This window comes from Rhinolophus sinicus, chromosome 14 (assembly GCF_057876585.1).
Source record: "Rhinolophus sinicus isolate RSI-liver-muscle chromosome 14, RSI-T2T, whole genome shotgun sequence".
NCBI classification, from domain to species: domain Eukaryota; kingdom Metazoa; phylum Chordata; class Mammalia; order Chiroptera; family Rhinolophidae; genus Rhinolophus; species Rhinolophus sinicus.
Window position 1 is genome coordinate 74945514 of NC_142514.1, and position 25716 is coordinate 74971229.

Here is a 25716-nt window from a genome sequence, read left to right on the forward strand (position 1 = left end):
ACAAACTCATATCCCGAATAGCAAAATAAACCCACATCAAAATGGTAAAAATTGCCTCTCCAATTTTTCAACATAAAGTTTCTTTTAATGCTCCTCTTTATTACAACAGCAATACATGCAACATAGAGGGGGAGAAACGTCAGGAAATACTAACTAGGAAAAATAAGAATATTTTTAACTGCTTAAAGAATATCCTACAAATCATTTTCCTTACATTTATGTTTTCTTTTTTTTAAAAGAAGAGGGTAATTTTATTAAAACTCCAAAGGTGTTTTAATCCAAAAGTGATCAAAATTAGAATCACAGATGTATTTTAAAACAGCCTGCTAATACAGAAAATAAAGTGTATTTCTCACATTAAGATTTTACACAAACAAAAACATGTAAATTAAAGGTGACTTTAGTTTCTTACATGCACTCATTGTGGAATATTTTTGGGTAAGAATTATCATTGCACATTGTATGAATGTTAGGTTTATCAAGTATTCACTTCTAAAACTATTTACCAATCCTTTTTCTGGCTTACCTGAAAAATCTGTTGGTTAGGCTTGCAAATGTTCTCCATGAATATAACAGGGCATTGTATTCCCAGTAACAAAAAGAAAGAAAAAAAAAAGGACTCCAAACTCCTAATACAATATCTATATTGTATTAGGAGAATAAGGATTATTAGCCAAAACTTATATACTTCATGCACTCTTTTTAAGAAGTAGCATCACTTTTAAAAGAATTTAAGATACTAGCATAATTTAAAGAGAAGACAGACATGTAAAAGTACCAGTAGAGAACAGAAAATGGAGCTTCACTTCCTAATCAGAAGAAGAAAAAAAACACAGGTTAGTCTAACGTGTTTTCTAATTAATCAACTCATTCAATCAAAACTCAAGAAGAAACAAATTTAAAGGATGCAAGTAAAAGTAAAATAATATAGCAGAATGCTTAACTTCAGGTATATGCTTTGCATCAAAGTCAGAGGGGGAAAGTCTCTTACCTGTGCTTCCTGAATAATGGAAGCCATCCTAGTTTTTGTTCTACAAAACATTCATCTCACTACAAGGCATCAGGTAAGTAATGGTTGCTTTGTACACAAGAGGTAAAAGCAGAACAATTACAAGTCCTCTGATTCTTAGAAACTTACACAGATAAAGGAGTGTTTCATACTGAAAATATATGGCACTTTGAAAGCTATTATGTAACTTTTTCTTGAAGAATAAGGATAATTTTTGAACATTGGTTGTTATACTATAGATAATGGGGCTTAAGTCTGATTGGGTAGTGAATCCAAAACTTTTGCCCTAAAACTTGCCTTAAAATAGTCCCGACACACCATGATGACTAGGTTTTGTCCTCTTACAAACATGGAAGAAGGGTGTGAGGCTCCACGACTAATTCCTACCTCATTATTCAGGTAAAAACTTAGATGTCATTTCCTGCAGAAAAATCTTTTCTGACCACTGCAACTTTAGATCTTAGGTTTTCCTCCTATGGGTTCCTGTAGTGCCCGATACATTTCTCCATCGTAGACTATATCGTATTTATCACTGTTACCAACTTCTCTTGGTTTATGTGCAGCTCCTTCTAGACTCTAAGCAACACAGTTAGCTCACTATTGCTTGCCAACTCAGATCCGTCCTCCCAACCCACACCTTTTATTCTTGCTAGCAGAGACCTGATTTTGTTTGTTGTTCATTCTATGAGGCACTGTGCTCAAGAGAGCGTTTCCCGGACTCAAAGTCCCAGAGAAGGTAAAAAATAGTGTACGTCAGTTCTGATACCCTCATTCTCCTTGCTAGTGAATAGCTTTTATGTCTGAGTTTGGGACCCAATTCTAGCCAATGGTGTGCAGTGGAGTTTCTGGGAATGAGTCTCCTCCCTTAGAGAATTATGGGGGAAACAGTACCCCCCCACACTCCAAAGTAGCCCCAGCTCAGCATTTTGGGGCTACAGCTCCTTATGGCAGACTGTGGTCAACTGCTCAGACGCTTGTCTTTTTAAGTATCATATGATGAAGACAGAGCCTTTTTCAGAAAGGCACTGCTACTTTTTCTATATATTATTTTTGTAAAATAAAGAAAACGCTGCCTCAAAAATAAAAGAGAGAGAGAGAATTATGGGGGGCAAGACATCTCTCCACTGGCTGTCATCATGACTGCATATAATTTCTGAAACTACTGCTACTGCCACAAGCTAGGAACAGCAGCATCAGAAGGTGGAAGGCCTTTGTGTCAACAGAAGACATCGTTAAGTCATGAAATTAAACCAAAGTATCCATCTCCAGACTTCTTGTTATGTGTGAGATGATAAAACCCTTATGGTTCCAAACTACTTTTGGTTGAGTCTTTTGCTACTTATAGTCAAAAGTATCCAAACTGAAATAGCTCCATTCATGAAAACATATCAATGCAAATAGTAAAACCAAACACATTCCCGCCTGTTTGACTCCAGTGTTCGTATTATCATTCCACTATACTACCAGGCTTTCCTCTTAACTAGCAGAGCCAGAATTCAACCCACTCTTGTGACTCTAAATCCAAATCTCTTTTTATTGAATTATAAGTGACCTAGGGAATCAATCTATGCATCTGCATTGCACAAACTTATTAGTCTGACACCATTCCAAATCCCAGAGGACAGTAGAAGCTCATCTATGGCTAATGCACTACAAGTATTGAGAAAAATGTAATATGTTTATACCTACAATATATTTGACTTTCTGATGATTAATTAATATGTAGATTCCAAAACAGAAATACTCTTCTACAATTGCTCTATGCACTGAAGACAGAATACCTATTTCTATCTCACAACTTTGATTCGCTTTTTATTTGCCCCTCCTTGCTCAATTAAACTTAAATTATATATGATCTTAAGTCCACTAAAAAGCCACACCTCTAAAAAAAAAAAAAGAGGTATGTCATTAAACTCCCAGGAAAGGAGTGGTTACAACCAATGAAGAGAAAAAGACATTTCTAGAAAACTAAAGGGGAACTCTTTTACAGATAAAGAAATGTGTGCTCACCGAGATTCAATATTTTACTAGAAATCACATTGTTGGGGCTAGAACCAGAACTAGAAATTTGGATTCTGATTCCTATTTTACTTCTTTCTCCACAACGTCATAATGCTTGCAGGCTGCTTATTAAACATTTACTGAGAATTCCTGGCCAAACAAAAATAATCCATTACTGTATGTTCAAGTAAATCAAAAACCTTTTAGTAAGTGAAGGTGACAGATGCACGTTACCTTATATGTTGACTTTTTATTTTTTAAGTAAGCTTCACTATGTCCTAGTTATCTTTTCCACTTTTCCAGTCAACAAGATTTCATTTTATTTAAATAATTTAAACATACCAATTGTTATCAGTGCAAACACACTTAATGGGGAAGCTACAGTTCTAACTGACTTTCACACATCTACTTTCTACTTCTTAAAAACATAGCATGTCATATTTATTAAAAACTTCGGCAGACAGAACAAACATTGTCACATTTTTAAATTTAAATGTTGTAATTTCCCTACTAAAGCAATTAGCATAATAAGGTTGACTTCACCCTGGTTATGAACCTAATTACTCTGGGAAGTCTTAAGGTGGAGCTCAGGAAATCAACAGTCTTTAGAAATTTATTTATAAAGGTTAATTCATATGAGACTTTAATGAGTGCTATAATTGATGCCAACATCTATTTCACTTGAGAAGATCAGTCCAAGCCGATGGCTGTAACTCCATCTCCTTTGCCAATATTTAGGAGTGAGTAGTCCCAAGCCAATCTGGACCAATGATAGGTAAGGAAAGTCTTGCTCTGGTCTTCAAAGAAAGAAAAGGCAGTCCCTTTCCCACTAGATGTAAACAAGGAAAATATGCACTCAACTGTTGCTCCTGTCCTTGTAACACAGAAAGAACCAGCTTTAAAGATGAAGCCAAGAATGCAAAAGGGAGAGGAAAAAGAAAGAAAAATCTGGATCGCATGTAACAACTGAGTTCAACCAACCCATTCTGAAACCTTCTTGGACTTGTGAGAACAATCCACCTCCTTATTGTTTAAATGAGTTTCAGTTGAGCTTTGTATTACTTGCAGCCAAAAGAATCTCCACTGATAATATAGCAAAATCAAGTCTAGGAACAAGCACTAGGAAGAAAATAGGCTATAAACTTAGAGTATTATAAGAAAAAACACTCCAAAGTACTTTCTCTCTCATTAGATGTTTCAATTACCGGCCAAGTTTCAGGTTGCTGTTGTTGTTGTTTTTTTAATTGAAGTTTATTGGGGTGACAATTGTTAGTAAAGATACATACATAGGTTTCAGGTGTACAATTCTATAACACATCATCTATATATCACATTGTGTGTTCACCACCCAGAGTCAGTTCACCTTCCATCACCCAAAAGAACTCCAACACTCTTCCTAAATAATACCTGATTTTGTAAACTATTAGGAAGCTAAAGCATTTCTATCCACTGTTTTTAAAATTGTTATTAGGCAACCAGCACACTTCCAGCTCTGCGGATATAGCTGTAAACAAAGCAGAATGCCTGCCCTTGAAATTTACATAGCAATAGGGAGAGAAAAATAATTAACAAGTGAATAAGCAATTTCCTCCAGGATTTAGTTCTACAGTGTAAAAACCATGAAGCACTGAAGCAAGTTCTATCATGACTAGTATCTGAATATTACGAACAATTGGGGTAGAAATAAACAAGAAGACTTCATGAACTCTTTCACTCAAGTGAAAAAAAGTCAGAGGCAAGACCTGAGAAGAAGAAGAAAAAACTGAAAGATCAAGAGAAAGAAATGGAACCAAAATTGTAGAGAAGAAAAAGGGAAGGATGCAGTAAAAAAATCAAGGATATGAAATCATCAGAATATACACACACAAAAAAAATTAAAAAATGGGATTTTAAATAGCATCTTTCAACTCCTTCTGATTAGAAACAAGGAGACTAGGACAAATGGGATATTAAGCCAATTAAGAGGTCTAGAACCCAAGATCTTTTAACAGCTCTTTGAAAAAAAAAAAAAAAAAAAAAAGCCTACCTCAGACCAGAAGAAAACACCCAAGTTCCCAACCTACATCATAAAGTCCCTCTAAACCACAGATGACTTTCCAAAACCCAGAACCCACAACTCAGGGTTCAGCTGAATTCAATTCTTCTCATAAGATAGCCAGTCGGGCAAGAAACACCATTTTATTACCTCATAAAGGAAAGGAGAGAAATTCCTGTACCCTTTTCCATGTCGAATATGTAATACATTAGGACTTGTAGAGAGAGAGAAATGTTTTTAAAAGACAGAAAATTTCTAAAGTGATAAACACAAAAATTTTAAATTAGCTTTAAAAATTATCCAACATTTCAATCTTTCCCTAGTATAAAATATAAAAGTCTCTGACTAGGTACTATCAGACAAGTAAATTCAATGTCATGGCTTCCTGTTTTCCCAGAAGAAATTTAAGGAATTGTTAAGTAGCTATTGAAGTGCTTAACAACTTTAACAAGCAAAAGTAAATAAGTTCCTGGGATAAGTCATAAGCACTTGACTAAATTGCTCACTCTTCTAGTATGTAGTTTAAATTATTTTATACAGAACAATAGATGATTTCAATTTTAAGTGTTTTCCCTACCCTTATAATATATTACATATTAAAATGGTCTCAGAAATCAAACATAGGTCAATAGGTAACATCACCATGGGGGACGCCTGAGACAGGGCCTCAATATCAGGACAATACAGAGGATTTTTAACCCAAAACTGCTTTAATATGTTAGTATTTTTAAAAGATACTTGGCAGGAAGCTTTAAGGGTTTTTTTTAAAACATATAAATATTTATTCCATTTTCAAATGCTGATTGAGTCCCTATTTTGTATGAGGCAACATACCAGCCACAATTAATGCAATTTAAACATAAGAATCATCCTTTGATACGTATGAAGTATTTGGTTATTCTTGATCACAAAGGATGGTAAAATGGCCACACCTTATAAATAGAGAGACCATATGTCTTTGTGTTTATGCCTATGCCTTTTATCCCAGAATAATTATCACTGGCCCTCTGTCACTCTCAGAAGTGTCCCTGGTTAGTCAGTGAATTACATGGTTACCCCACCAAACTGGGTGAACGGACAGGTGCTATATGGTAGCGGGTTACCATAATGCCAAATACTACTAGATTTCTGTTCTATGTTGTAGATAAGAATAAGCTAGCCCTAGATAAAATGTAAAGACTCAGATGTTATATCAACACGATAAAAGCATTCTGTGATTGCTGAATAGTAACTTTAAAAGGGATTTGTTTTCTTAATTCAAATACCCACTAGTCAAATATTCCATCATTCTGTGCTACCTGATTAATGGTTTGCAACTAACCCAGGCAGCTCTCAACAGCCACGTGACCAAGGAAAGAACCAAAACACTGGGGCCACTTGCCAGACTGTCACAAGAACAAAGGCCTAGCAGGTGGCCATCCACGGCTCCAAATTAAATCATGCAGCACAGAACATTATCTCCATCATTGTATAATGTTGTTTTTGTGTAATGTTACTCCTCACATCCAATTTGCAAAATGAAGACAAAATTGTTTTTAATGATGGGCAAACCACAATAGGAAATAACAAGGATCCAAATGACACTGTTCAAGACTGAGTGAAAAGGGCCCCTCCCAAGTCACAGAAGTAATCACCAAACCCTGCCCACTCCCTCACCCCAATATTTGTTCAGTGAAGCAGTGCTGTATCTGGAACAAATCCTGAGGCCTAGTTAAACACCAGGTGGTATACTAGGGTAATTTTTTTTTTTTTAAGTAACAGATGGCTCCAACTTTTCATCTTTATGACATGCAGCACAGGACTTACGCAAGTAAAACTGTCTTCCAAGTACTTTATACAAGTAATACAATTACTCATGTGACTCATCACATCATAAAGGGAGCAGCAGGTGAGACAGATGCTGTACTCCTGGATTATTTATTACTTTGTATAACATATATAAATGATATATACATGTATTTAAATAGTTATATATTTGATGATATTCCATTTCCTCTGTTGTAAAACTAAGTGGCTAAATTAAATGAACACTTTGGTTTGAGTAAATAAGGTAAAATGTTACAAATCTGAAATAAAGTCACAGTAAGAAGAAAGGTATGTTCAGTGTCATTAAAATTTAAACTGAGATATTTTTAATAGCAATTTAAGAGTGTAACGTAGGCAGAAGCTGGTTGAGTCATCCTATGGGCATCTAATCACTACCTCAAATTCACCAAAAAGAAAAAGAAATTTAAAAAGCCTACTGTAAAAGAAGTGAGATGAAGTGATTTTTTTTTCCTCTCCTTCCTATTTTCCTCCACCACACAACGCTCCAGTCGATGTCTAGCACCAAACAGCTCTGCATCCCCACACCAGGTACAGCAAGTGACAGGCGTGGGTATACTTGATGTAGCAGCAGATTAAGGCAAAGGAATCTCCACAGGAAGCACCGTATGGCTTTAGAGAGCGCACCTGTCCCAACTGGCTATACCTTCACCACTTCCTGCCATCCTATAAAGTGGGGAGCAAATGGGTGGTCAGTGATACAATTCTCCCCATCACGTCAGCTTTCTTGTGGCAGATAATCATGGGCATGACCCCTGGGTAAGAGCTAGTGACAAGATTAAATGTTTGGCAATGTCAATAATTGCCTCACCTGTAGATGCAACTAATAAAATAACTCTCTGAACACAGACTACCTTACCCTCCACCGGAGACACGGCGACACAGGCAGCAAATAGAAAAGTAATCCTAAACAGCCTCGAGAGGGAGTGTGCTGGTGAAACAAGTGCACCAAGGAAAAGAAAAACTATAGGTAGGTTTTCACTGGAAATTAGATCTGCTGAAACCTGCTAGCGTCCTCTAAAATCCATGAAATACAGATTCCTAATACATTTTGGGTTTGCCTGAAAATTAAATTACCACGTATATTTTTACTCCTGAATTCCAGCAAGTATTTGCAAAAGAACTTTTTAAACCCAACCTATTTATTTACATGTGGGAGCTTTCCTGGTAAAATACTACTCTGAATGGTACACATTTGTCTTTTCTTTCTATGGCATTTCATAATCATTTCTAACTGCTAAGTTTCAAAAACCTGTACTGTTTCAAATACGGTAGTTTTATAATAGTTGTGATTGATGATCGTCTTTATAAAATATGTACTTTGTGAATAAGCTTAAGTAATAATCTTATTATATCAGAAACAAAATTACGTTTATTGATACCTACCTGTACTAAAACTGAATCACCATAAAAATGCTCTGTGATATTAAAATAAATTAAAACACCCTAAATACTGCCATTTGTAAAACTCAAAAAAAAAAAGTCAATTACTTTTAAATATCTATTTTTGCTAAAGCATATTACATAAGCCCTAAGTTAATTAGTTCACACTTGAGGTCAGCTACCTCGCATGCCTCATAATTATAAATACCATGATCAGTGTTTCTATAATTTCAGGAACTTGACCACTTTGTACAACACTTCCAGGAAAAATTAACGCTTGGAATAAAGCTGACTTTTAAATTTACAACTATTAATTATCATCCTACTTCTATCCTCCCCTTAACCATAGTACACTGAAAAATTATTGCAGACTATGCACACCTTAATTGAATGTGAACTGTTATTCTCCTCCCCAGCTTTCTGAACCACACATTCCAAACCTCATATTCTTTGTTGCAAATTAACCGATGACCACCCTGTGACAGGTATTGGCACACCATAAATTCGACAATTCATACAGGCCTCAGGGCTCTGGACTATATCAGGTAGAATTCCATTTCGAAACAGTAAATCACAAGGAGATTCACAGAAGTGAGATTCAATTTGAAGAACAATGAACAAATTATATCCTGATTTCTGGTCTAGAGACATCTCCCACAGATCCTTATTTTCTAGTTTATACTATTGCACTTCATACAGCATTTAGCTTGGTTCCATGTGACTTTACCTCTACTATATATTCTGAGCCATTCATTAAGCAGAAATTAAACTCATCTACCATTCTCCCTCTGGCTCTTTCTACACCAACCAAAGGCCTCTTTTTGGTTTTCCTTGAACCATTAAGCATACTCTTAACTCTGCTTTTCCACTGCTATTCCCTCTGCCTGGAATGTTCTTCCCTCAAATCCCCCCACCACTCTTGACCATATTTCATTCAGGTATCAGCTCACTCAAATGCCATCTTACTAAGAGAAATCTTTCTTGACCATGCTATCCAAAATAGCATCCCCCATCCCTACCAAGAACTTGCTTTCATTTTCTTCATAGCATTTGTTACCTGACTACATGTTACTTCTCTTCTCCAACTAATGTTGGAGAAGCTTCAAGTAAGCTACATAAAATGTAAGCTACATAAAAGAAGAAAACGTGCTTTATTCACGGCTCTGCCCTCAGGACTTAAAAGAGCACTTGGTACAGCTCAATAAATAATTCAGCCGATGAATGCTATTTATTTTTCTCCCCTTGCCATGTATAAGCTCACTAAGTATTTTCTTTTATTCAGTGCTGAAATCCCAGTGCCTATAACAGTGTGTAATTCTTGAGTCACTCAACAAGCACGCTGAATGAATCCCACAATACAGACCTATTTCCAAATGTTCTCAAAATGCAAAACAATAAACACTTAAGTTTATTAATGTCTAATTTGATCACTGAATGAAATTTCACTATTTCCCTAGTAATTAAAACTTTTAGCAGTTTACGAAGTTTACATTAACACCATAAAGAATCATATGTGCACATCTGTGCATTAAACATATTCCTGAAAATACGACGTGTAAAATTAATTAAATAGCATCATGTTTTCATACCTACTGCCATTATAGTCTTCCCTCCATAGAAGCTGTAGCCCAAAACATAATAAAATTTTTATTTTACTAATTTTTAGTAATATTATGTTTTTACTAACTATACTACTTCATGTTTTCCTGTTAACTCCTATTATAATCTTCACCAGAAACAGCTGTAGTCAATGACATAAAAATGTTGCCCAATTGTGATCCTAGACATTATAAAATTTTCATTTCATTCAAATGGAGAAATAACTGTATAAAATACTTGCAGGATCACCAAAAAGCCATATAAAATTTGAAAAGCAATCACATGTCTAATTCCCTTTATTTTCAACAAAAATAACTTAGAGCACATAAAAGGGCTGTTTTTTTTTTCTTTGGAAGACAACCATCTACACCAACAGTCAGCATATTTTTTCTGTAAAGTGCCAGATAATAAATATTTTAGATTTTTCAGGCCATATGATCCCTGTCAAAACTATTCACCTCTGCCCTCACAGTGTGAAAACTGCCATAGACAGTATACGTATACTAATGGGGATACAATTGTGTTCCAATAAAACTTTATTTACAAAAACAGGCAGCAAATTAGATTTGTCCTGCAGGCCACAGTTTCCTGATTCCTGGTCTATACCATTTCTTCTTCAGTAACTTTATTTAACAAAGCTCAGAACCACCCAACTTAGGAGTCAGCTATGTGCCAAAAGTCAACTTATAATTGAGATTTTTTTAAATTTTTCATGCATTTCAGTCGTGAGATTCTTGGACATACGAAATTCAACTCTTTTCCAATTCTCTCCTCTCATCCAAACTAGAAACAAAGAAAAGGCATATTTATCCACATACTCTGGGTACTAAGAGCTGAAATCCTGAATCGTACAGGGGTATGAAAGAGAAGGGAACCATATTCCTACTTCTCTAGTCCGCTCTGTAAAGGGTCTCATTACTGTCGGGCTCTGTTAAATCACCCACCATGGCATCATCCCACTATATATCCTAACTCTTGATATGCCCTGAGCTTTAAAAATGTCTATATTCCTTTTCAAATCAAACTCTCATCCTTCAATAAACCTGATTCCTACTAACAATGAGGAGAAAAACTAGCTGATTAAGTCAAGTATTACTATGTGAATTAAAGGACTAGTACTCATTCAGAAAACTCCTGTCTCAGATCCTGGAATAGTTACTTTATTAAAGGTGGTTAGGGGTAACATAGCAACTCTAAATTCTAGTGGGTATAGTTCTCATAACGGTGAAGAGGAAAAAAAACTGCAGGCGTCAAATGAAATAAGATGGAGAGAGCATGGAAGGAACATAACACAAGGCAAGCCAATCCTCACTGGACCAAGCCTCCATCAATCTCTCCAAACAATTGTCTGTTCTCCTCAGGTTTGTCCATTCTTAAACCCACACATCTTCTAGTCCAAGGGTCATTAACTCAAATGTCCACAGGTAGGTGACAGAAGTGAATTAACAACAGGGAATGGGAACGACTGGTACAAGCCCGAGAGCAGAAGAGCAGCTACTACTCAGTTCCAGGCAACTGCAGGAATGCAGCCCCAGTGTTGCCATGTCATCTGTTTTTCCAAGGAAGCCAGAAATCCATTTTTCAGTGTAAAATTGTCAAAAATTTCAAAACACTGTACAAGCCAAAGAAAACCCACCCATAGGTTAGATTGGGCCCCAAGTCATCAGCCTTTTTATTTCTGCTGCAGCGGAACCTGTCCTTTCTAAACTACAGCTTCCCAGGGTAACAACCCAGTGGAAGGGGAGCTGCTACCGTAGCCATGGGCAACCTTCTTTATGGACCAGCAATAAGTCTGGTCATTTTCAGTAGGGAATGGCCCAATGGAACCTGCAGGTGATACATCATTAAAAATTTGCATTCCTCTTTATGAAGACCTAGAAAAGTACAACTCAGATATATCATTAAAATTGTTTTCATCTTTATGAAAGTCATATATGCTCATAAGTCTAAAAATTAAAATGTTTTAGAGATAGATAACTTTTAAAAAAAAACTGTAAAAACAAAACAAACAAACAAAAAAAAACAGAAAAATAGACCACCACCCTCAGGTATACCTGCTATATACCATTTGGTGTCAAGTGATTTATTTCAGTCAACATGTAAATCAATTTTAAAACTCATCAACACAAGCTCCATCTGGTCCTGAAGTCATACAAAAGGTATCTCAATGGGCAGTTTTCTTTCTCAATATCCTGTATGTTTCTCCCCTTGCAACTGGTATCTAGTCTCAATCTGTAGAATCTTTTTGTAGCAGAAGGTGAATTTCATACTATAAAACAAATCTGAGCCTGCCGGGAAATTTAGGCAACTTAACTCAGGTCAGACCTGTCACAGGTCAGGCCTGCCAGCTGCTATGCGACTTCTGCTCTAGTTTCTGCCCAGGCCTATAATTATTTACAGTTTTGCACCTGTCAAAATCTTGAAACAATGACTTTCCTTGTTTCTCTGGGTTTACAGACAGTTAAATGTACTCAGTTTCAAAACTGAACACTTAATGCACCCATGTTAAATGGGTCACTATCAATGAATTTTTACCATTTTTTAACAGAAGTAAAATAGAAACGAAGTGGAAAACATAAATTAGGTTTTGATGGTTAATGAATAAAACACTAAAGTAGCTATACTCAATCTTCATGAATATAGGAATTACCAATGAGTTGTTAAAAAAAAATACAAGTGCTTAATACAAAAGCCAGACCTCCAAAATCAGAATTTAGAAATTGGGGGAATTACTAAAATGACAAATCTTTAAACTGGGGTTTGGAAAACATGTTTTTAAAAATATCAACTAAAAATAATACAACAATATAATAAACCATAACCATCACAGTAAAACATTGACTGATCACTATTCTACAGTTGAATCTACATTTTGGGGGGCTATTTGTTAAATAATTTTGTGGACAGGTGAAACTAAAGTACTAAGTAAATCAAAAGAAGGAAAGATCCAGAATTCTGAAAGTGGTTGTCTGGGCTAACCTGAACACTCATTAAGAGATCTAAGTGGGTTTTCTCACTACAGCTGATTCTGCAACTGAGAGATTGAGAGCTCTGTCTGGCTGAGTTTTTATGCATTCTCCTAAGTTATGCAACTCTATCCAGAAGGTGTATATTTCTTTAAGAAATCAGCAGCTCTGGGTAAACAGGGTACATCTGGTGAACACATGTCCATGTCCAGGTAAACACATGATTTCAGTAATTACTTCCAAGACCATCTGTCAAGCAGGTAGTTCAAAACCTACTCAACAGGAAAGGCAGTTTAAAGTAATTTTCAAGCAAGTACACTTCTCATCTGCCTAATAAAAGATCAAAATACAAATCTACAAACTGGCCTGCTCTATCCTGAATTTACCCAGGGCACAAGCACGCAGGTTCATTCTTGTAACTAAAAAGATAATAATCCTACACTGGTTAAGAAATACATGAATCTGATTAATTATCCTCAAAAGAAATTTTCTTATGATTAAAAATGTCAGTAATGTATTCATTACTAATCAATAACTAACAAGACTAGTTAGTCTCTATAATACATCAAAGTGTGTCGCCTGTCTTCAAAACCACCTCACCATTAATTAAAGAATAAACTACTTTGGTGACAAATGCTTTGAATTGTTTTTCAACATCATTAACTCGGCTTGAAAAACATAAACCTTAATGCAAAAGAACAGCAGAGGAAAAGAAAAAATATCCAATTAAGAATTTTCCTGACTTCAAAAAATTGATTGAGAGATTTTGAAAAAATTGTTGCAGTTCTTCCTTGACGTATACCATGTTTCCCCGAAAATAAGACCTAACTGGACCATCTGCTCTAATGTGTCTTTTGGAGCAAAATTAATATAAGACTAGGTCTTATATTAATTAAAATTTTGGATGTTTGAGACTTGGTAGTATTTACATTATTTAAACACTTGACTGATATAAATCAGAGAAATGAAAAGGCCAGTGGTGTATAGATACCACGTTTCCCCGAAAATAAGACCTAGCCAGACCATCTGCTCTAATGTGTCTTTTGGAGCAAAAATTAATATAAGACTCAGTTTTATTTTATTATAATATAAGAGTGGGTCTTATCTAACATAATACAATATAAGACCGGGTCTTATATTAATTTTGGTTCCAAAAGACGCATTAAAGCCGATTGTCCGGCTAGGTCTTATTTTCGGGGAAACGTGGTATCTATACACCACTGGCCTTTTCATTTCTCTGATTTATATCAGTCAAGTGTTTAAATAATGTAAATACTACCAACTCTCAAACATCCGAAGTGACGCATGACAGGAATTCCAAAGGCTGAATTCCCCCAGATAAATTTAAATTTTTCTTTTAGATTCAGTTCCCTCACCTTATCTTTACCACAATTTTGACCATGGCAAAACTGAGTGATTTCAATTCCACCTTCTTGCTCTCCCCATCTCTCAATTCTGAGATTGAAATATTAAAAATTAACCTGTTTGGCTGTACCCCTGATATGGTATAATAAGAATAGTGCTTCACCTCTGTGATCTTCCTCCCTAAAGCCCATAACCCTACTCTAAATATGTGAAAAACATCAGACGAACCCAAATTGAAAACCATTGTACAAAACAACTGACATTCTACAAAACAGTACTCCTTAAAACTATCAAAAACAAGGATCATCTGAGAAACCGTCACAGACTGGAGGAGACTAAGACGACATGACAGTTAAATGCAATGTGGTACCCTGGATGGAATCCTGGAACAGATAAGGACATGAAGGAAAAACTACTGAAATTTGACTAAAGTACAGTGTTCAGTTAATAGTAATGTGCCAATCAATGTTAATTCCTTAGTTGGTACAAATGTAATATAGTAATATGTTAACAATTGAGAAACTGAGTAAAGGGTATACAGAAGCTATCTTTGCAACTTTTATGTAAATTTAAAGTTATTCTAAAAAAAAAAAAAAAAAAAAGTTGTCTAAATATTTGTCCAGTGGGGATTTGAATGTTCAGTCCTTCAACCAAAATTCATTTATGAGCCGTTATTTTACAGCCACACACAGTGGAATGCACTGAAGTGAATACACACTGACTACCACAAAACTGGGACTAAAATCCACTACTGATAGGAAGATGATTAAAAGCAAGAGAGTATGAAAACAAGAAACTCATTGACATAAAGCATACAAATTACTACCTGCTGTTACAGTGCCTGTCAGTTCCTTTAAAATACTTGAGCATCAAGAATGGGATATGTTTGTGTAGGACAAACGTCAAGTCTAGGGGTATCCAGCAGCCCTAATCAAGAAGGCAAAGTCCAGGGCACTCTAACCAGAAATCCAATTCCAGAAACAGCTACTATAAATACTTCTATTATCAGCATCTCAAGTAATAACTCAAGGTTGGCTAATTAATATATTAAATTTCAGAAATGAATTTTTATTTGTAAAAATAGTAGCTTGTTGACTGGCAGGATTCTTGCTAGAAATGGGTTTTCACCTATTGAAAGTAATGACATTCAAGAAATGTACAGTGACTAAAAATTTAGAGACATTACGCACTTCTGAATGAACAGGGCACAAGAATTAGTGAGGCCTACAGTCTCTACCCTTAGAGACAGCTCCCAAAACTTAACTCTAAAAGGTCCCATGTTGCCTGATGCTGAATATAAAAATTAACCAAATCCTACTTCTAAAATGTCACTGTGTTCGCCTGGATGAGCTTTTCAAACAAAGTGGTGGTCAAGGCACCTACGAGGTATGATCACAAAATACGGTGAATGCTGCTGAGGAGTCTCATCCAACGGAAAGGCAGGGATCTTCAATAAGGGAAGCGGCACCTCAAACCTTAGTGATAGTGTGTGACAAGTTTCATCTTGTTCAGTGCAGTCAGTCGGGTGTGAGCTACGGTTGAGACAAGGCGTCTTTTAAAGCGTGCCGTAAATCATCCTCCATCATGACAACGCTCTGTGTCACACATCACTTCTAGTATATGGCAATTTCTGTCAAATGAAAACATTATGGTGTGTCCTCATCCACCTTATTCACCGGATCTGGTACCGTGTGACTTCTGGCTCTTCCCCAAAGTCAAAATGATTCAGACATCAAGGCAGCCACACAGCGCAACTAAAGACAATCACAACAGAGGACTTTCCAGAACTGCTTCAGAAAGTAGCAAGAATGATGGATAAGTGTGTTTGAAGTGTGTGCGTGGGGGGGGCGGTATTTTGAGAGGGATTAATGGCAATGTCTTTTACTGTAATACATTATTTTTAATTTAAACATTCACCATATTTTTGTTATCACACCTCATAAAAGGACAGAGATCTGAACCTTCATCAAGATTATGTAACAAACTATATTAATAGTTTTGAGCCTGTTTCACTAATGAATGATTAACAAATATCACTGTGTGGCAGAATATGGTGTGAGTCTTATAGAAAAGTAGCTCCCCTGCCTTAAACCTGTTTGGCAAAAACTAAGTGTTGTGCATGACAAAGCTGACATGTCAATTCATCACGACCCTTAGAAGAAAAAAAATTTCTCACTTGACATCCACATATGGCCTTCCAGAAATCCAACTGAAAAGTATGAAAACTTTTATCATGCTTATGAATGTGCTTGTTTAGTTAGGGGAGAATGTCCGTAGCTTTTTTCAGAGTACTAAAATGGTGTGTGACTCAAAACTCAGTAAGAACTACAGCCTGAGTAATCAACAGTCAACCAACAATTACCAGTTTTTTTCCATTAAGCCAGTTTTCCCTTAAATTACACAATTTATATTTTCAAATAAAAAAAGTGGCCTTCATATTTGATCTATCACACATTTTTCAAAAACAGATAAAATTTTAACTATTAGGAAATAAAATTCACTTGACATTTCAAACATCTCACCCAAAGCAGAAACCAAAACTTTCTTCAAGAAGCCATTGTTTTCAAACAATGATGCACAATGCATTTTTAAATTTCAAACCATTTTACTTAAAGATGTGAATTATCTGTACATCTCAATGGAGTTTAGTTTTTTTAATCAAAATCAGATTATTTCAGTCATGTTTGACAGGATTTTCACACGAGTTTTTGTACTGTATCTTGTAGTTTCCAATTCATCCAACCCTGGAAAACAATGGCCAATTTTCTTCCTTTTGCACCTCTCTAATGATTTTTTTCATGTTGAATGAACTGGTAAAAGGAAAAAACATTTTATCGAGTCACCAAAATGCTGCTAACGGTCAGATTATCATCTCAGTAGTCAAATTGTTGATAAAGCAATATACAGGAATATTTTTTTAATCCTCATGTGCAAACATGGAAAACATTGAATTTATTACAAATTGACATTCTGAGAGTATCCACATTACACAAAACATTGAATTTATTACAAATGGACATTCTGAGAGTACCCACATTACACAAAATATTCTTCAATGCATACTGCTTGAATCAAGTCCTAACGGGAGAAAGCTGGAAAATGAGCGGCAGATAAGGTCATGGACTAATAAAAAGTGAAAGAAAGGGTTACATTGCATTGACTCAAATGCTATCTATACAAGTTGTGATTATTCTCCCACGATAATATCTTTCTATTTAACCTGTCTTATATTAAAAATAATTTTAGAGATAGCTGGTCAAAATGTAAGTAATTTTGTTAAAATGTGTACTTTAAAAAAAACTATTAAATATAAAAACTCTAGTATTTTTCTCTAATCTAAGCATGAAATGATGGATAGAGATAAAAAAGAGTTCAAAGTAAAAATGTCTGTATACTAGCTTTAGAGAGACAACCATTTGTCTTTGCTAATTATTAGACCACTAATTCTTTGTTCCTAAAAGACAGATTCTATTTCCTTTACTAATTTCAGAATGCTTTAAAAAATTTTCTTAAAGAATTCAGAATCTAACGTTAAAAATCTCTAGCACCTTGGAACCTAAGTCTAGTGCCTCAAGTGACTTGAAATTCTCCCTATTTTATAAGCACAACATTGCTGCCACTGAGGCCTGTAAAAATATAGGGAAGAACTCTATTTCATTTTTTGGTAATGTTTCAGAATCGGTCTGAGGAGGGCCCATCATTTCTGGGGTCTACCCATGTATTACTTCCTTGCTCCTCGCTAGCCAGCCAATGTGGAAAGCCTATGGAGCCATACCTAAAAAGAAATGCAAACTGAACTGGTGATTTAAGCCATGCACTCAAGAAATGTGATGGCTTTTTCAGATCTCTTTTTAAAATATTAATGAATCCACTTACATGAGGTACCTGGAAGTCAAATTTCTAAAGAAAGAAAGTAGAACACTGAGTACCAGAATTGGGAACAGGGGAAAATGGGGACTTATACTTTACTGGTACAGACTTTCAGTTTGGGATGATGAAAAGTTCTGGAAATGGACACTGGTCATGGTTGCACAGCAACATGAATGTATTTCATGCCACTGAACTGTACACCTGAAAAGGGTTAAGATGGTAAACTTTACGTTAAGTATATTTTCCCACAATAAAAAAATATATATATAAATGAAACCCAGGATGGCTGCACACAGCATCTTACAGAAGGGGTGGCAATCCAGAGTGCATCTGCATGGCCAGAGAAAAGGTAAACAACAAGAGAATGGTGGAAGTAGTGGGAACAGATACCAAGAACCTAGGTGGTGCAACTGATTTAGCAAATAAGGAAAAACCGAAGCTCCCTTGTGGTATAGAAACTCACTTCCTCCAATTTGACATGACTTGTGAGTTCAGATCTAAAAGAGAAACGTGTATATTTATGAACATCTGGATGCACCTACAACCTGAGCAGTCCTAGAGGACAATTTTGACAGCAAGCCCTTCAGCAAGGTGGGGTAAAAAAAGAGAATTCATACAGAAGAGGTCCATCAGATGACCCAGGACTATTGGCTGGTGGGCTAAATGTCCTATACACCTTTTAAAAAGCAATTCTGGAAATTCCTAGCAGTATCAAATTTTGTGTAGAAAAATGAAAACATCCAGTTCTGAAGGTACCAGAAAACTTCATTTTTTTCCAGAAAGACATAGTCCTAAAAAGCACATACTGTATCTATAGCTTTTAAAATTATGGGCTGGGAAAGAAGCAGCTCTGCATTCTATAGGAACTTAAAAACATTTTCTACTTTTTTACTACAGGTGAAAAGCAGTGAAAACAGCCTCCATTCTGGTTTTTATGGACTTCAGTACATTAGGGGTCATGACGTATTTCATTATCTCCACGGGCTGTTTGGAGAAAGGGAGAAGGGACTTCCTTGGCCTTGGCATCAATGTAGCTATGGGTCATGTTACCTCTGCCAAGTTCATGCTTCATAACAAAATTAATATAATCATGGAGAATATGCAAAAAGTGTGGGCACAGAACCTTCTCTGCACAACTCAAAGAAGAACGTCCGATACACAGGTAGAGAAGTCCATTCTTCTCCTGTGGAACTGAAGGGGTTCTTCTGCATCCAGAATAAAAACTGACTCCTATGAAAGTAGCTGGCTGGTTCTCAATAAGACTCATGTCACGTGGGACAAAGGACAAGTTATTTAAACTAGGGACTTTTCTGAGGTAAGCAATGCCCAGTTCAAGTATACCTAAGTCTTACAAAAGGGTTTTAGTATTAGACTTTAATCATCCTCATTGAATGGACGAAATATAACAAGAGACGGCAAAGTATTCCTGTGGTCTTGACCTTTCAGGAAGCCATAGGCAAGAAAGTAAGGCTGCTGACGTGTATAGTGCTGGGTATACGAAGTATATTAACTAAGTACTGAACATTTGTCCCTGGAAGAACTCAACTCTCTGGAAAGATAATTCAGTCATTTGTCCTGTTCTTCACTCTGTATTTCTGGGAAAGAGCAAAGTGACTGTTCCTCTTCCTCTTTATAAAACACACACAAAAAGTTCATATAGCTGATAGTTCTAAAAGTTTTGTCTCAAAGGGATTTCAGTGACCTGGAATTGAATAACAAGAACTACTATACCTTATCTCACTCAACTGGGTAAATTACCAGAAATGGTTAGTATTTCTGACTAACCAGAAAAGGCAATAAATATTTGCAGTTAGAATATATTTGTCAAGCAAATGAGAAGGGAGGACGAATAGGGAGAGGCTGTCTTAGAACCTGAAGGGCCACCCCTTCTGACAGCAGCTCAGATGGGATCCCTTGCTCTGTGGCCACGTCCAGCTCTCTCTTAACTTCTTAACACTGTTGGCAGCTCCCATCTTCTCTTATTTGCTTTCCAAAACACTGGTTTTCCAAATTTATCCAAAAGGCTTGGGTATTCTTTCTTAGATTCTAGGTTGCTAACAACAACAACAAACTAAAAGTGAAGCCTCCAAATAAAACCTTTTTTTAAGAAAAAAATGCAAAAATGTTAATTACTATAAATTCTCATAGTTGAAACTCCCCATCAGCAAGCTTTCTACAATAGTTTGACTTTAGGTTTCACGATTTTTGAACCACAAGAATAATGAAATTTCAGAGATCCAAAAAATAAAGAACCCCTCTGTGACCCAGATGGAAATTCTGTGGAACACCAAATTAAAAGTCCAGAATGGTTTTACACATTATAGAGACAAACATTTAAAAGAAGTAAAAATGAAAAAAATAGAGACAAATGATTATCATTACACTTATTTGTTAGTTGTAGGCAGAATTCACAAGACCTCATGATATTTGGGGTTCCAAAGAGAAAGCTGCCTAAAACAGTTATAAAACTCCAGGGGAACCTGAGGTTAAATAAACTGAGAATACTTCTATACTAGTAATCTCTAAAGTCCTTAGTCATTTTAATACTTTAAAATTCAGAATAAAATCCCAGCCAAAAATACAGTGAGAATTGTCCTTGACTTCATGACCTTCACATGTACTCTATTAAGTCTGATTTACTCAGAGGGAATAAAAAACAACAACTCTTAATAGGTAGACAGTAACCTTATGTTAACGTGCTAATTTCCTAGTATTAAAAATAAGCAAAAGCTGCCATACCTAATCAACAAATCCCGTAAGACAAAGTCCTAGAAAATGTAAAACTGTATGCTGTGAAAACTTAGTTAAAAATTAGAAACTTCTAAACATACCTTCCACTTTATATACATTTATATTTACTTATAAATTATATACTTGTATTGCTATTACAAATTGATTGTGCACATCATAACAGATACAGAAATGGAAATTTTAAAAGAATGTGATAAAAATGAAGTTTTTACTATTTTCTCCCCACCCAACTTCCAATGCATTGTTTTATCTACCCTAGAGATATGTACACCCCATTTTGGAGACAACTACAAGAAAACACAAATGCCAGACTGGGGCCCATCACGAGCTCCCTTTACACTGCCTGGAGTCCACTTTCAGTACTGTAAGCATTGAGGGCTGAGTTCCTTCTCCAAGTCAGGATAGCTGCTTTCAGCCCTTTCTGTATCTATCACCAGCTGCCACAGAAGATACAAGAGGGGAGGCAAGGAGACAAAACAACAAGCACCAAGGCCACTGGTTAAGAGCATTAATAAGGAAGTTGAATAAAACTGCAGATTAAATTAAGTGTGTGTGTGTTTGTTCTGCCAGCTCTGACTTCCATTCAGCCTGGGCTTCTTGCTCCCCTTGCCTCAGACCATTACGCGGAGTAAACTGTACTATCAATCACCCTCTCCAGCACCACCAAACAGAAGGCAGGCTGGCCCCACCACGCCATCTGCACATGCACCTGCTCTCAGCAGCAGTGGCTGATCAAGGTCAGCTGGCCCAGAGATGCCCTGGCCCAGGGAGCACCACTGTGAACTCCTATTTTCTGCAGGAGCTAGTCCAAAGATCCAGGAAGGGAAGCTGGAGAGAAAAGAGAGCCAAAGACAAGAGACAAGACAACGAACGGCAGCTTACAAATGTGAGCCACAAAACGTCTTGGCTCACATAAAGCATCTTACCCACCCAAGGTTTTTAAAAAACGTAGTCATTATTGCCTCTTCCCTTGGATAGTTTCTACTTTTTAAAATATCCAGTAAAATAATATTTGTTGCATGAAATACACATTTCATTTTGTTTAAAAAATATATTCATCATTATTTATTAGCAAAATAATTGTCACAGCATAGCATTATCTCAATTTCCTTTTTTTAGTACTGATGAAAGTACTCAAGCAGACAATGTTGGATATATGTAATTCATTTAGATCTGCAAAACTTTCTCTCAAGGTTGGAATGTTAAATTCATTTTTGATTATTGTTTTTCAAGCATGGTAAAAGCAGTCCTGACTTTAAAAGTTCTGTTACAGCTAATTCTCAATATATAAGAAGCTCAAGTAAGTATATCGGAAAAACATGAAATCTAATAAAGACAACACAAATGGTAACTAACCCAAATAAACGTAAAAATGTTCAAATTCATTCATAATAAAAGAAACGCTTATTACACAATGAGCTATCATCCCAATCCCCATTAAATTAGCCAGGACAAAATTGGTAATTCTAAAAGCACATGAGGGAAAAAATGTGTCTCTGTCACTCTTATACCCTGCCCGTAAGGAGGCTAATTGATACACTTTTTCTAGAGAACAATATGACAACATATGTCTAGAGTTCTTAAAATGCTCTGTCTTTGACCCAAAATCCCACATGCACAAATTTGATCTACATAAAAAAAAAGAAATAAACACAAAGATTTATGTCCAAAGATGTTCATGTTCATGCATTTGATAGCTATAACATATTTATTGTAATGATTGCCAAATTGAATAAAACCTAAGTACTCAGCCAAAGAACGTACCTAAGTTATAGTATATCCATAAAATTAAATATTACACAGTCATATAAAATTAATGTTATATCACGTAATACACCTAAGTGTTCTTTTTTTAAGTGGGATACAAAAATACTACAAAAAAATTTCATCTAAGAGAGAAACCAATACAGAAAAAAGATTGGAAAGTCATATGCCAGTATGTTAACCACGGTAACTACTACATAAGGGGACACAGGTGACTTTTAATTGTATTTTCCGAATGTTCTAAAATCTGCAAGCTACTTTTCTTTATAATTGGGAAGAATAATACTTTTAAAAGTCTGTGGATCACAAACCAAGGATATTTCTGAAAATTAGCTATTTTTTTAACACCAAGGTGAACCAGCCTTATGAAACATAAGCCTTTTAAAACAAAAACAGAATTCCTTATCATTCAATTCTGAGTAGTTCTGAGATGAAGCATCTATGACTTTGAAAATCAATGTCACAACATAAGTCTTTAACAATCAATGACAAAGAAAACACTATTTATTCCTAGGTGGATTTATACAATAGTCATAAAATGGACATTGTGGGTTTTTTTACCCCTGTGATTTTCTTTCCCTAAAAAATCACTGCGTGAGAGATGAAAAGAACCATTTTATTAATTCAATTAAGAGGACAAGGCACTACCCACAAAAAATTTTCTGCTAACAGATTAATCTTTAAGTATAAATAAAACAAAATTTTTAACCAAATGTTGGATTGCTATGGTATTCTAATGGACCTATGCTAACTATAATGAAAATATTAGAAACATACAAAAAAAGAAACATAAAAAAAAACTTGTTTAACTCCTTTAATATCTTCTGAACATTTAAGGGTCTTTGGAATGGGACAGACCCAGATTTAAAAACCAATTCCGTCATTCCTAGCCATGTAAACCTGGAAGCAAGATAATTAAGAGTACTTGTTTCTTCAGTTAAATAAGGTTATATAAAACAAAGTACACAGAAATGCCTCACACATTACTCAGTAAAAGACAGCTATTATTTTCCATCAAAAACAATGTTTTACTACTTAGAAAAAAGGAGTAAAGAGTAAAGTAGATTTAGATTAATTCAATAAGATTAATCAATTTAGATTAATTTAGATTAATTGAGAGGCTATGGTAGGTACTGGGTATATTGAAATAAGTAAGAGCTCACAGTTTTCTGGGAGAGAAAGACAAGTCAACTAAAAATTACAATACAGTAGTCTTCTCTGACCCGCGGTTTCAGTTACTCGCGGTTAAACACAATCCAAAAGTATTAAATGGAAAATTCCAGAAATGAAGAATTCTCTCCCACGGGGATGTGAATCACGCCTTTGTTCAGTATATCCACCCTTTATATGCTAATCACTAATTAGGTCATCAGACAGACTGTGGCAGCACTGCAGTGCCTGTGTCCAAGTAACCTTACCATCCTTCAGGTCAACACTAGCCCAACGCTACGGGCACAAAGCCTACATCAGGTACCTCACTCCATCTCAGAGGCACTGCGTCACCTCACGGCATCACAAGAAGGGTGAGTACAGCACAGTAAGACATTTGGAGAGAGGCAGAGCACATTCACATAACTTTTACTATAGTACACTGTTGTAACTCTTCTATTTTAGTATTAGTTATTGTTGTTAATCTATTACTGTGCCTAATTTAACATACCTACAGGAAATTTAATTTATATGTATATACTGGGGCTGTGGAAAAAATATATACACATGATTTGTATTCATCTTTTGTTATCGGTATAATGATTACAATTTTAATACAGTTATTTCCTTCCTTAAAATGTGTATACATTTTTTTGGCACCTTCTGTATATAATATATATTATATTATATATAATTCCAGAATAAACAATTCATAAGTTTTAAATTGCACGCTGTTCTAAGTATTGTGATAAAACCTTTCTATATGTAATATTATATGTATATGTATATATGTATATATATGTGTATGTATATATGTATATAAATGTGGTCTGGTACTATCCCTGGTTTCAGGCATCCACTGGGGGTCCTGGAACATATCCCCCAAGGACAAGGGTGGGAGGGGCTACTGTACATAGGACAATATAGCCATGGTGAATACAGAGTGCTTTAAAGGAATGCAAGTTAGGAAATGTAACTTGGGCTGGAAGTTTAGGGAAGACTTCAAAGAAGGAAGTGTTGTTAGATCTAGATAATGAAAGATAAACGTTATCCAGTCAGAGAAGGAATGGAAGACCAGGGAAGAACAAATGGTATGGTACAGTTAGAACCAGACTTTCTGAAGGGCTATGACCCCCAATGTCACTGTAAAGGAAGCAGAATCTGTACTCTCACATGAGTTTCACTAGGCCTTCCAGACCCATACGTGACTCCTGCGTGAATGAAAAAGCAAGGAGGACTGGAACCAGGAAGAGAAGTGCTTTCCTATCACCTTGCAGTTTCCCTCCAGCACCCTCTACTGACAGAGCTAACATTGCAGCCGCTAACAAAGGAGAATTACTATAGGGCCCCGTTCCACCCCACAAAGCAAAGAAGGATAGATTTGGGGATGAGAAACAATAAATTAAACACTGGCATACTGTCTTGCCTAGCAAATAAAAGACAGGAGTCTGCCTCACTCGACTTTTTTTTTTATCCTTGGCCCCTAATACATAAAGTAGGAATTCAGTACATTTGTAAAGCATAGCACAGAACTTAGACTGAGGCCGATATTGGTTCAAGCCTGCCCAGTCATGTGGGTCAGGGGGTGGGGGGGATGCACTATTAGCAGCAGGAAAGAACTGGATTTCCCAAAGGTTGGCATGCACAGGGCTGATGCTGCCTAGAATTATTTTAAACTCCATATCATGTCTAGGAGTTATTACAACTTTCTATGGCGTTCTTTATAGGGATTCATCTATACAGAGAGGCCGTCTTTTAAAAGAACTGTAAATGTATTCATGACGACACTGAAACAACTGAGGTAAAGCAGGCCAACTGTAAAGAGGCTTAAGCTAAATATCTCCAACTAATGCGATGCAACAAACAAAACTCAAACCATGTATCTTTCCTAACTTGTTTTCTCATTTCTTATAAAATACCAATTGTTCATTCCAGGCATTAAATACTTTAGTATCATTGGTATCAAAACCTGTTATTTTCTGTTCTAGAAAATCACAGCC

At 35.9% G+C, this 25716-nt stretch overlaps 1 protein-coding gene and 1 long non-coding RNA gene across 5 annotated transcripts in view; one reads left to right on the forward strand and one right to left on the reverse strand.

The window, feature by feature from the left end:
* Positions 1-25716, reverse strand: part of CDKAL1 (CDKAL1 threonylcarbamoyladenosine tRNA methylthiotransferase) — a 616068-nt gene that overhangs the window by 455270 nt on the left and 135082 nt on the right. The gene's annotated exons all lie outside the window — the stretch shown is intronic.
* LOC141572138 (uncharacterized) overlaps positions 23957-25716 on the forward strand; it is an 87023-nt gene continuing 85263 nt past the window's right edge. Inside the window, exon 1 of the long non-coding RNA XR_016018677.1 lies at positions 23957-24090. This is a non-coding gene — a long non-coding RNA (uncharacterized LOC141572138). The remainder of the gene's footprint in view (positions 24091-25716) is intronic.